This window comes from Thalassophryne amazonica, chromosome 19 (genome assembly GCF_902500255.1).
Source record: "Thalassophryne amazonica chromosome 19, fThaAma1.1, whole genome shotgun sequence".
Taxonomy (NCBI): Eukaryota; Metazoa; Chordata; class Actinopteri; order Batrachoidiformes; family Batrachoididae; genus Thalassophryne; species Thalassophryne amazonica.
Window position 1 is genome coordinate 43822289 of NC_047121.1, and position 9697 is coordinate 43831985.

Below are 9697 nucleotides of genomic sequence, written 5' to 3' on the forward strand. Positions count from 1 at the left end.
ATAAGAGAAAGAAATCAAAACCTGCGCTGGAGAGTGGTGCAAAATTTAAACTCAGAAATACCTAATCCAGAATGTCTTGATAAGAATCCATTCCTTCCTAGCTATTTTTCACAGATGGAAGAAAGCAGTCCTCGTAATATCTCCAATGTGGAGGTCAAAGAACAACGTAGGATCAAAAATTACCCCATGGTTCTTCACTTTGTCTGTATGATGTATGGACAAACATTATTCTGTTGGCAAATTATAATTCAAATTCAAATTCAATCAAATTATAGGTAGGATGAACTAATCAGTGAAATCAGCTATTTTAGGTGCACAGGTAGAAGCAAGAAATTGTAGGACTTCTGTATTTTTATTAATTGTATGTTATATCCTGTAAATTTGTTGTGATCTGTGAGGAATTTAACCGAAAAATGTAAAAAAAAAAAAAAAAAAGGCCAGATAGGAGTAGAAAGTAAATAGTTTATTTACCATGGTACCTGATGGGTCCAGGACATGAAACACAGAGTCCAAAACTGAGGAGCAGTCCAAATGACCAGGAAGAGAGATGGCAACAGCAGCAACACAGAGGAAAAGGGGGAACAATAAACACTGAACTACAACCACAAACAGAACCAAACAAATCAGAATAATCCAGCAACTAAATGCAGAAACAAAGTTAAATAGTGATATGGAAAGAGATAACAAGAGACAGGTGAGGCGATTCTGAGGAGAACCAGCTGTGATTAACACCAAGTGACAGGAACACACACAGGAACTGACTGACAGACAGTGACACATCAAACCACAAAGAACCCGGAGTGAGTAGCACAGAAAACAAAGCCATAAATAATTTCCAAGCTTAAGATGTGTGCAGAGAAACTAAACAGGAACTCAAGATTGGCTGAGGTATGTACTAATGTGGAACTCAAAGAAAGGCTGAAATGTGAAATAAAGGAAAACAACAAACACACAAGACAGAAGACAAGGACAGGGGACAGACATAACAAAATTGTATATATTCATACTTTTTTCATTTTATGTTGTTTCATCTTATGTCCAGTGCATAGATATTATTTGTCTAAAATATATAGCAAACTATATTGAAATAAACATACACGCACAATCAATAATTAACCATTAAAAGACAAAAAGGTGAGACTTAAAGCACTGCCTTCAACAACAAAACAATCACTACACAGTCCTTAAAAACACTCTCAGCCCCAGAACCACTTATCGAGATGATTGAATGCTTCATACTTCTTGTTTCTACTCAAGTAATCACAAGCCAGACATACTTGCCCTGCCTAGCTGTTATCGCGCTTAACTTTAAACAAGCAGCTCCACTCATAGTACCTGAGGTACATTTCTTGGTTCTTGTCCAGGAGCAGCAGGTAGTCAGCCAACTCTGTAGGTGATTTGAAGTCATCAACGTGGATGAAGGTGTCTCCCTGGATAAAGTTTTCATAGTTCTGCCTGGGTGGGCCAAGAACCACAGGTACTGTCCCCACAGTGAGCGGGTTGTACAGTTTTTCAGTGATGTAGTCCCTGTGGTTGGAGTTTTCAAATGACAGGTAGAACTTACAGCTGGACATGGTGAGGAGAAAAAAAACACAGGAGATTCTCTTTCCAAAGGCTCCACCGTAAGCATGAATCTGAACATTTTTTTCAGCTCACTGAAGTATTTCACACGACGATGGTTTGGGTACCAGTTGCTCACAATCCAACAGACCAGCTTGTCTTTCTTGGGCAGGGTAAAGTTCTCCTCACCCTCCGCTGGGACAATGTTGTTGTGAAAGTGTAGGAACACGGACCCACAACAGGGGGCGTAAAAGAACGGGCAATGGATAAGCCAAACAGTAACAATTTAATGTTGTAAATTGTGCACAACGGAATACAGACAGCAACAAGTTTGGAACTACAGTCAATTACACGTTGGGTGACGTGTGGGAAGGCTTGAGGATAGGAGACGCCCGTCCAGAACCGAGCCGGATCCCACACGGCGCTCTCCGCCAACGGATCTGAAGAACACCGGAGCCACCAAGTCCTGAGTCCCCAGGTGGTCACCGTCTCCAGCTGTCAGACCTGGCACTGCTGGCAGAGAACAGAAACAGCACAGGTGAGTGTTGTGAAAGTGTCGTGACACGGACCCACAAAGGGGGCGTAAATGATACGGCCAATGGATAAGCCAAAAGTAACAATTTAATGTTGTGAATCACACAACAACGTACAGACAATAACAATATAGTGACTGTCAATCATACACCAGGTGACGTGTGGGCAGGCTCGACGATAGAAGACGCCTGGCGAGAGAAAGAGCCGGATCCACACAGCTTCCACTGCCAACGGAGCTGAAGAACACCGGAGCCGCCAAGCCCTGCACCCCCAGGTGGCCGCTGTCTTCAGCAGTCAGACCCCGGTACTGCTGGCAGAGAACAGAGACAGTCCTGATGAGTGTGAGGTCGCACACTCAGTAATCCCACAGTCTGTATTCAGTAAGGAGGGAGCACCTCCACCTCCAATCACACACTCGTGCAGCTCCTGTCTAACCACTTATCTGGTTGGGGTGTGAAGCGAAGCCGTCGCTGATCACACCAAACGCCAATCCCACAGATAAGGACACACCACAGGAAAACGGCTGCAAAGAAGTTTCAGGTTATACTCAATGTTTTTGAGTCAGCAGAGAAAGTACCTGATTGGTAGTGATTTCTCGGCGGGGAGGTGGAGTTGCAGTCCGGCCTTTAAGGTGGTGGTGATGATGTGGATGAGTGACAGCTGATGCTGATGACGAGTAACAACTGTCACTCCCGGTTGCTATGACACCCTCTCGTGCTTGAAGCCCGCACTTCAAGCAGGGCACCATCTGGTGGTGGTGGGCCAGCAGTACCTCCTCTTCAGCGGCCCACACAACAGGACCCCCCCCCCTCACGGGCGCCTCCTGGCACCCGACCAGGCTTGTCCGGTGCCGCCGGTAAAGTCGGCCAGGAGGGTTGGGTCCAGGATGAAGCTCCTCTTCACCCAGGAGCGTTCTTCGGGTCCATACCCCTCCCAGTCCACCAAATACTGGAACCCCGGCCCTTCGACCGACATCCAGGAGCCGGCGCACGGTCCAAGCCGGCTCCCCGTCGATGATCCGGGCAGGAGGCGGCGCTGGTCCGGGGGTACAGAGGGGTGAAACGTGGTGTGGTTTGATGCGTGACACATGGAAAACCGGGTGGATCCGGGCTGGACTGAGGATCTTGAGTATGGGGAAAGGTCCATGTATCTGTCCTTCAACTTCTGGGATTCCACTTGCAGGGGAATGTCCTTTGTGGAAAGCCAACCCTCCCTGCCCAGGGCTGATACGCAGGGGCCGGGGCACGCCGGCGGTCCGCATGGTTCTTGGCCCTCGTCCGGGCTTTGAGCAGGGCAGAGCGGGCGGTACGCCACACCCGACGGCACCTTCTCAGATGGGCCTAGACTGAGGGCACCCCGACCTCTCCCTCCACTAGCGGGAACAATGGGGGCTGGTACCCCAAACACACTTCAAACGGGGAGAGGCCGGTGGCAGACGAGACTTGGCTGTTATGAGCATACTCGATCCAGGCCAGATGGTCACTCCAGGCTGTTGGGTGCGCGGAGGTCACGCAGCGGAGGGCCTGCTCCAGTTCCTGGTTAGTCCGCTCTGCCTGCCCGTTCGCTGGGGGTGGTACCCAGACGAGAGACTGATGGTGGCCCCCAGTTCCCTGCAGAAACTCCTCCAGACCTGGGAGGAGAACTGAGGACCACGATCTGAGACAACATCTGCTGGAATCCCATGCAGACGCACGACGTGGTGGACCAGGAGGTCTGCAGTCTCCTGGGCCGTCGGGAGCTTCGGGAGGGCCACGAAGTGGGCTGCCTTGGAGAACCGGTCCACTATCGTTAAGATGGTGGTGTTGCCCTGGGACGGCGGGAGGCCCGTGACAAAGTCCAGGCCGATATGAGACCAGGGGCGACGAGGCACAGGCAGAGGCTGGAGGAGGCCTTGGGCCTTGTGATGGTTGGCTTTGCCCCTGGCACAGGTGGTGCAGGCCTGGACATACTCCCGGACGTCGGCTTCCATAGCCGCCCACCAGAAGCGCTGCCGGACCACTGCCACGGTCCTTCGCACCCCTGGGTGACAGGAGCGCTTGGAACCGTGACAGAAGTCAAGGACCGCAGCCCTCGCCTCTGGTGGGATGTACAGTTTGTCCTTCGGACCTGTCCCCGAGTCCGGGCTCTGTGTCAGGGCCTCCCGGACGGTCTTCTCCACGTCCCAGGTAAGGGTGGCCACGACAGTGGACTCGGGGATGATGGTTTCAGGGGGGTCTGACAGCTCGGTCTTGACCTCCTCTTCATGCACCCAGGACAGGGCGTCAGATCGTTGGTTCTTTGTCCGGGGGCGGTAGGTGATCCGGAAGTCAAAACGCCCGAAGAACAGCGACCAGCGGGCTTGCCTGGGGTTCAGACGCTTCGCGGTCCGGATGTACTCCAGGTTCCGATGGTCCGTGAAAACCGTAAATGGTACCGATGCTCCCTCCAACAGGTGTCTCCACTCCTCAAGAGCCTCCTTCACCGTAAGAAGTTCCCGATTGCCAACGTCATAGTTCCGTTCAGCTGGGGTCAACCTGCGGGAAAAGTAGGCACATGGATGGAGAACCTTGTCGGACTCCCCGCTCTGGGACAGCACGGCTCCTATCCCTGAGTCAGAGGCATCCACTTCAACAACAAACTGGCGCTTGGGATCGGGCTGCACCAGAACCGGTGCAGTCGAGAACCGGCGTTTCAACTCCCTAAACGCGGCTTCGCACCGATCCGACCGGGTGAAGGGGACTTTTGTGGAGGTCAGGGCTGTCAGGGGGCTAACTACCTGACTGTAGCCCTTGATGAACCTCCGGTAGAAATTTGCAAAACCGAGGAACTGTTGTAGTTTCCTACGGTTCGTTGGTTGGGGCCAATCTCTCACCGCTGCAACCTTGGCCGGATCAGGGGCGACGGAGTTGGAGGAGATTATGAACCCCAGGAAAGACAAAGAAGTGCGGTGGAACTCACACTTCTCGCCCTTCACAAACAGCCGGTTCTCCAACAACCACTGTAGGACCTGACGTACATGCTTGTCATGGGTCTCAGGATCCGGAGAAAAGATGAGTATATCGTCTAGATATACGAAGACAAACCGATGCAGGAAGTCCCGCAAGACGTCATTAACCAATGCTTGGAACGTCGCGGGCGCATTGGTGAGGCCGAACGGCATGACCAGGTACTCAAAGTGACCTAACGGGGTGTTAAATGCCGTCTTCCACCCGTCTCCCTCCCGGATCCGAACCAGGTGATAAGCATTCCTAAGATCCAATTTCGTGAAAATTTGGGCTCCATGCAGGGGCGTGAACACTGAATCCAACAGAGGTAACGGGTATCGGTTGCGAACCGTGATCTCGTTTAGCCCTCTGTAATCAATGCATGGACGGAGTCCGCCGTCCTTCTTGCCCACAAAAAAGAAACCAGCACCCATCGGGGAGGTGGAGTTCCGGATCAACCCGGCAGCTAACGAGTCCCGGATGTAGGTCTCCATTGATTCGAGTTCCGGACGTGAGAGGTTGTACAACCTGCTGGACGGGTACTCAGCGCCCGGTATCAAATCAATGGCACAATCGTACGGACGGTGCGGGGGCAGCGTGAGTGCCAGATCCTTGCTGAAGACGTCAGCAAGGTCGTGGTACTCTGCTGGCACCGCCGCCAGATTGGGGGGGACTAACACCTCCTCCTTAGCTGTCACACCGGGTGGAACCGAGGATCCTAAACACTCCTGGTGGCAGGTTTCGCTCCACTGAACCACAACAGACGGCCAATCAATCCGGGGATTGTGTTTTAACACCCATGGAAAACCCAAAATTACTCGGGAGGTAGAAGGTGTTACATAAAACACAATCTCCTCCCTGTGATTCCCAGACACCACCAATGTCACTGGCTGTGTCTGGTGTGTGATTAGTGGAAGAAGGGTGCCATCTAGCGCCCGCACCGACAATGGTGACGGTAAGGCCACTAGAGGGAGCCCAACCTCCTTTGCCCATCTGCTATCCAGCAGATTCCCCTCCGACCCCGTGTCCACCAGTGCTGGGGCGTGAAGGGTTAGATCCCAGCTCAGGATCGTGACTGGGATTCGTGCAGATCATCGGGGTTTCGCCACGTGGGTGTTGTGACCCACCCTTAGCCCAGTCTCTAAGGACGAGTGCTGCTGTTTTGACCGTTTGGGGCATTCTCTCTGTGTGTGCTCGGTAGAGCTGCAGAGAAACACTCTCCACGGATCAGCCTCCTTTGTCTCTGATCTGATCGTTTTTTGGCCCTGCTCGTTTCCATAGCAACGTCAGCAGGGGGAGCTGTTGTCACGTGGAGAGCCCTGGCAGAGGAGCGTGGGGAAGTCGGCTTCCTTTCGGACCCGGGTGGAAGAGGGACGGCTTGTGCCTGACCACGCCCTTCGTCTCGCTCCCGTCGGTGTTCCGTTAATCGGTTGTCTAACCGTATAACCAGGTCGATAAGCCCATCTAAATCCCGCGGCTCGTCCTTCGCCACCAGGTGCTCCTTAAGGACCAGAGACAGTCTGTTTACAAAGGCGGCGCGGAGCGCAACAGCATTCCAGCCGGCTCGCGCTGCCGCGATGCGGAAGTCGACTGCATACTTCGCTGCGCTCTGACGCCCCTGCCGTATCGACAGCAGCACACTTGAAGCGGTCTCGCCTCTATGAGGGTGGTCGAACACCTGTTGGAACTCCCTCACAAACTCAGTATAAACCGTTAGGAGCCGTGAATTCTGCTCCCAAAGTGCCGTAGCCCAGGCGCGTGCCTCTCCTCGAAGCAAATTGATCACGTAAGCCACCCGGCTGGCGTCTGCTGCGTACATGACGGGACGCTGTAAAAAGACGAGCGAGCACTGCATCAAGAAGTCCGCGCACGTCTCCACACAGCCTCCGTACCGCTCCGGAGGGCTTATGTATGCTTCAGGGGAAGGTGGGGGGGTTCGTTGAATGACCAGCGGAATGTCTGTTTCTGGCACACGGGCAGCAGGAGGAGGTGCTGCAGCAGCGCCCTGAGCACGCGCTTCCACCTTGGCGGTGAGAGCCTCCATCCTACGATTGAGAACACTGCTCTGCTTGGTAACTAAGTCCAACCGAGCGGTAAAGGCGGTTAAGATGTGCTGCAGCTCACCCAACACGCCTCTTGCTGGCGCCTGTGCACCTCGCTCTTCCATTGGCTGTTCAAGCGATGATTGACGCCCCTCAGGATCCATGACGCTGGCTGAGAAATCCTGTTGTGAAAGTGTCGTGACACGGACCCACAACAGGGGGCGTAAATGAACGGACAATGGATAAGCCAAAAGTAACAATTTAATGTTGTGAATCACACAACGACGTACAGACAATAACAATATAGTGACTGTCAATCATACACCAGGTGACGTGTGGGCAGGCTCAACGATAGAAGACGCCTGGCGAGAGAAGAGCCGGATCCACACAGCTTCCACTGCCAAAGGAGCTGAAGAACACCGGAGCCGCCAAGCCCTGCACGAGTAACAGCTGTCACTCCCGGTTGCTATGACACCCTCTCGTGCTTGAAGCCTGCACTTCAAGCAGGGCGCCATCTGGTGGTGGTGGGCCAGCAGTACCTCCTCTTCAGCGGCCCACACAACAGTGAGTGTGAGTACGCACACTCAGTAATCCCACAGTCTGTGTTCTTTTGGGAGGGAGCACCTCCACCTCCAGTCACACACTCGTGCAGCTCCTGTCTAACCACTTATCTGGTTGGGGTGTGAAGCGAAGCCATCGCTGATCACACCAAACGCCAATCCCACAGGTAAGGCAACACCACAGGAAAACAGCTGCAAAGAAGTTCAGACTATTAGTCAGCGTTAAATACAGCAGAGAATATTACCTCCAAGGTAGGTGGAGTTGCAGTCCGGCCTTTAAGGTGGTGGTGATGTGGATGAGTGACAGCTGGTGCTGATGACGAGTGACAGCTGTCACTCCCGGTTGCTATGACTCCCTCTCGTGCTTGAAGCCCGCACTTCAAGCAGGGCGCCATCTGGTGGTGGTGGGCCAGCAGTACCTCCTCTTCAGCGGCCCACACAACAGATGTATCCATAAGGTATTGGAATGTCAGCATCCTGATGGTAATTTAGGGTCAAATTGAACAGTTTCTCAATCCCAGGCAGCTTTGAGGTGTGTGTTGGGGATTCCAAGTTCCACCATATCACTTCTGAAGGGGTGGTCGCTGGAGCTTTGGCAGGTTGGACAAATCCCCATGAATGTCTCTGTGATGGATCACAACCCCATCTGACTTGTAAAATTTCCTGTTTGCTGTGAGGAAACAACCATCAATGTTATATTGAGAGCTACAGGGGGTCAAGTTAAAAGACCTCTCCAAAAGGCTAGAACCAGATCAGCACGGTGGTCAGGGTTTTATCCGTCTGTAACCTGGACAAATGTACTGACAATATTCATGAGATTTGTTACTTAAAGAGGGTTAAAAAGTTTGAATTGTTAAATATATTACATAAATATGGGTATTTCATTTATGTTTTAAAGGAATGAGAACTGTTAAAACTACCTGGGCATAGTTAAAAACAAGTAAAGTATAAAATGCTTTTGATGTATCTTATTTCTGTTTTATTGTGAAGAGCGAAAGGAAGTGCTGTGTCTGTATACCACCGCTGTCAGTCTGTTGTAGTAGCTTGACGTGAGTGAAAAAAGCCTGGAGGTCGATGCTTTTGATGTACCGCCAGGAACGCACTTTGAAGTTAACATGTGTGCCGCTCTTTGAGTAATTAAGTTTCCTGATCGTTAACTCAGTGGTCATTAATGGACACTTGTTAATGCTTTTTGGATTACCTGAGGACTTTTCAACTCGAAGTTTGTCCTGCAGTAAGGTGTCTGTGTTATTTTAAAGTGGTTTAGCATATGGACATTTAGCATTTGCTGGCTAAGTAAATGCATTGGATGAGAGCTAGTTCAGCTAACTCAGCTGACTACAGAGACTACCTGTTCATCATTCTGGCTTGGAAATGATGACTAGTCATTTATGAATTGCTAAAAGTGTGCTTTTGGAGGACATCTTTTCCTGGAGATCACTCACTGGAGCTTAAGCCTGAACCAGCAGACGGGTGGCAGCATCACCATCTCAGGACATGGTTTGGTTTCTTCCTCTTCACCTGAACTTGGACAAGAGTCCATACCTGTTGAACTACTAAACCAGGTACCTCTTTATTTTGGTTTTGCGCAGAGAGTGAGGCGGCCATTAAGTTCTGGGCTTCGCTGCTCCCAAGCATCACTCCTGCAGGCCTGCAACTACAGACGGTTGCCCAGTTCCGGATCACCTTTTTTAAAGTCCCGCTATACGGAGCCATAATGCAACTGAATGTCCTTTATTGTGTATTGTTGTATTGGGTATTTGGATGTTATTTAGCTGAAAAAGTCTGGGTGGAGTAGCACTTCTACTTAAAGTGTGAAGCCACATTATGTGTGGCGCAAACATTTGCCAGAAACAGATCACTTTTGCCAGTTCCGGATCATGACACTCTGCGTCACTTTGGGGTCATTCCTGGCATCTGGCTGGAGCCCTTCTAATGCAGAATGATACACACTGTGCCAGAGAATGTGTTTTGAACACAAAATGATAGAAATAATACTTATTAAATGAGAATTTACTTCAACTCAGCCACATGGGGT

General features: G+C 51.3%; 1 pseudogene; it reads right to left on the reverse strand.

Annotated features, from left to right (window-relative positions):
• Positions 1-1286: 1286 nt before the first annotated feature.
• Positions 1287-9202, reverse strand: LOC117531907 (annotated as a pseudogene).
• Positions 9203-9697: the final 495 nt, after the last annotated feature.